The sequence below is a fragment of the Apium graveolens genome, unplaced genomic scaffold, assembly GCF_009905375.1.
Source record: "Apium graveolens cultivar Ventura unplaced genomic scaffold, ASM990537v1 ctg6474, whole genome shotgun sequence".
Lineage (NCBI taxonomy): Eukaryota > Viridiplantae > Streptophyta > Magnoliopsida > Apiales > Apiaceae > Apium > Apium graveolens.
In genome coordinates, this window is record NW_027419513.1 from 64667 (window position 1) to 67969 (window position 3303).

At 28.2% G+C, this 3303-nt stretch overlaps 1 long non-coding RNA gene across 1 annotated transcript; it reads left to right on the forward strand.

Moving 5' to 3' along the window:
• The first annotated feature begins 1566 nt into the window (after positions 1-1566).
• LOC141703307 (uncharacterized) lies at positions 1567-2856 on the forward strand. Its single transcript, XR_012567440.1, has 4 exons — positions 1567-1709; positions 1819-1881; positions 2242-2362; positions 2618-2856. It is a non-coding gene; the product is annotated as an uncharacterized LOC141703307 (long non-coding RNA).
• The last annotated feature ends 447 nt before the right edge of the window (positions 2857-3303 follow it).

Genomic DNA, 3303 nt, shown 5'->3' on the forward strand with positions numbered 1-3303 from the left:
GTGAATCGAAATCAGGATGTAAGATCAATAACAATTTATTTCGTATGATAAAACTGTTACACACTCTCTCAAGAAATTCTATTTTTGATGGAAGCCATCCTCCCGCTTGATCTATTTTTCGGAATCACAATGATTCTCGAGATAAAAGTTAATCAAAATGATAACCTATTCCGTTTATATATTACATAGCTAATCTAGCAATTACAAGATATGTGACAAGATAGATTATCTTATTTTCATTCATATCCTAATCAATAGTTATGTTCTTATAAATCAGAAACTGGCAAATAAATATCTCCTCGAATAATGGAACTATATATGAATCAATTGATACTGATTTATTCTATTATCTTAACAACCAGAGATATCCTGATGTCTGTCTACATCATGACGCCATGCAGATCCTGACCTACGGAAAATCCTGACGCCCTCTATATTCCCAGCACAGCATTCTCACCCAATAATTTGTATCTTGGAAATCTTATGCTTTCTTTTATATATTTGGTGAATGCTGTCAAAATTTTATTGGTTTGCGTTAAACTTTTGATGATTTGATTTTAATTTTTGAGATTACTTTTAACTTTCGGTGATTTGCTTTTAAATTTTGGGATTGTTATGATTTCATTCACACTTCTTTCTTATTATCATAAACGACCGTTATCGGTGGGGTTTTGTTTGTTGACATCAACAAACACGTGTTGCCACGTGTGGTAGGTTGACACTTGTAACAAAGACCCTCTTTTACGGTCGATTTTGAGTGCTAAACCTAACCAACTGTCATAACCGACCAAGTTAAAACCAACCACACCCTGTGGTCAGTTTTAAGATTCAAAACATGTCATTTGTATGCATAACCAACCATTTTTTACGATTTGATTGTGTCATGTTTTCATAGTGATTATTCTCAATATTTAGCTAATGAGGACATGCTAAAAATTCATCTTAATTTAATACAATCATTACTAGTATGTAGAAAAAAGTCAAATTATCCACTTTACATTTTTCTTATATAATTTAAATTTAGTGTTTGGTTAACTTTTACCTATATGATTTTGCAAAAAAAGATTTTTTTTAATTATATCCTACTTCTTATTTTCTATAAAAATTATGTAAGAATTTTTTTATTCTAGTTTAATTAAATAAAGCTAAAATATTACTGGTATTTTACCAGTAATATTACTGGTATTACCTAATGTAAGATTTTTACATTACTGGTATTACAAACATGATAAACTAAAACACAAAGCTAAAATATTTAGAATAGATTCAAATATCACTTCAATAAATATAAATAAAATTATAGTTTTAACTTGACAATTTTTAAAAAAGCTCTAGTAAGATGCTATACCAGTTGGGCTACAAATAATTTCTGAATAGAAACGGAGTGAAATGGGCTCCCCTCTTATATTACATCTAGTAAAATCTAGAAGTTTCTACTCTTTTAAAAATATTATTTTATCCTGCACAGCCTGTTATGTATCATCTAGTTACATCTAGAAGTTTCAATTCATATATATATGCACATCTAGTTACATCTAGAAATTTCTACTCGTATACACACTCATATACACCTGTTTAAAACCCACACCCACACAACAGATAATATATAAAGCATACAATTTTCTATCTCTTATATAAACAATTTGGTATGAAAATTAAAGATAGTTTTAGTGATGAAATCAGGCCGCCGAAGAGGATTATCTATTGGTGTAAACAGCTCTTTCTCTTCCCTCTCCCTCTCCCTTAATTTTGTGTATATATAAGTACATACATGATATTCTTTGTGAACTATATTTTTTTAATATAAAATATTTACAGGAAACAATGAAGAAAGTGCTCCACAAATCACAAATCATCTTTCTCATGGACAGTAATTTTCAGGTAATTATTTCTAAATTTATGCTATAATTATATTTGTGTTGGTTCTTGTTTTAAAATTATTGTTATTGATTTTTTTTGTTATTATAGAAAATGGTGCTACTTGAATGATGAATTTCTTAGAACCTATATTCCTTCCAACTTCTAGATCTTATACTTTACTATTATAACCGTGTTATAGTAGTGAATGTTATTTTAGTACCAAATCTAGAATAGAGCACAACAATATCAAAAACACAATAAAATTCAACATATATAGTATTATTTCTAATGATAGAAATAATGTTTTATGGTTAAAATTTTAACGGTTACAAATTTCATCTATTAAGTATCTTTTATTCTGAACTAAAAATATGTGTACAGGGGTACTCTTTGGAGAAATTGCTAATGAAGTTAAATGTGAGGAAGTTAGTTCTACCTGCTACTAACCAATCCAGAGATATGTGGATTTTTTTTTGGTTTTGAAGACATGTCCTCAGAACAGGTATCTACGTTTGTTTTTATTTTAAGCTAGTACTGGGCCGTAGAATAAAAACAAATGAGATGTCCATATTTTAACACGAGAAAATGTGAATTTATAAAATATTTGGAAGATTTAATAATTTACTAAGAAATCTCTATTATCACTTGAAAATCCAAAATCATAAATGACGATATATTAGGTACATATGCTTCACATATACCCCTTTATGTTTTATATTCTTGGCTCTAATTAATTTTCATATTTTTATTTTTGCAGATAAAACATACCAAGAAAATGCTGGAACATGGTTAGCTTCTGGGATACATTGATGCTACACAAAACATATTTGAGGGCACATTTAATAATTCTGCAGACTTTCCAGAATACATCTTCTGCTAAGGTCATCACTGTCTCACAAATTCAGTCCTTCCACTTGTATTCAACCCTTTTCTCTGTAAAACTGATGAAAATCAATTTAATATATAATAATTTATTAAAAGCAAGTTTAATAAGAACTTTTAGCTATGACTTTGTATATGTTTGTAGATATGTGTATAATGTATATAAAGAATGGATTTAGAGAGTGGACATGATCACATTCATTTTGTCTTTTTTTCTTATTTAATGAAGCCATTTCAAATTTAACTTTTTTAATAATTGAAAAATTAAAGTAACATACTTTAATATTAACTTTATCAGCCTAAGAATGCAATTTTTAAAGCATGACTCACGAGCACTATTAGTCATGTATTTTTGACCCAAAACATTTAATCACAAATTAAAAAATAAACTAATACTTAGATATAGCCTTAACAATCAAACATAACAATGAGCATATATGACATTATGAAAATGTCAATAAAGAGAAATGAGTGATATAATGTTTGTGACAAAATTTAGCTATAGACTGAAGAAGACTTATTGATAGTCTGTATCAAGACAATGAGACCAAGAAATATGTT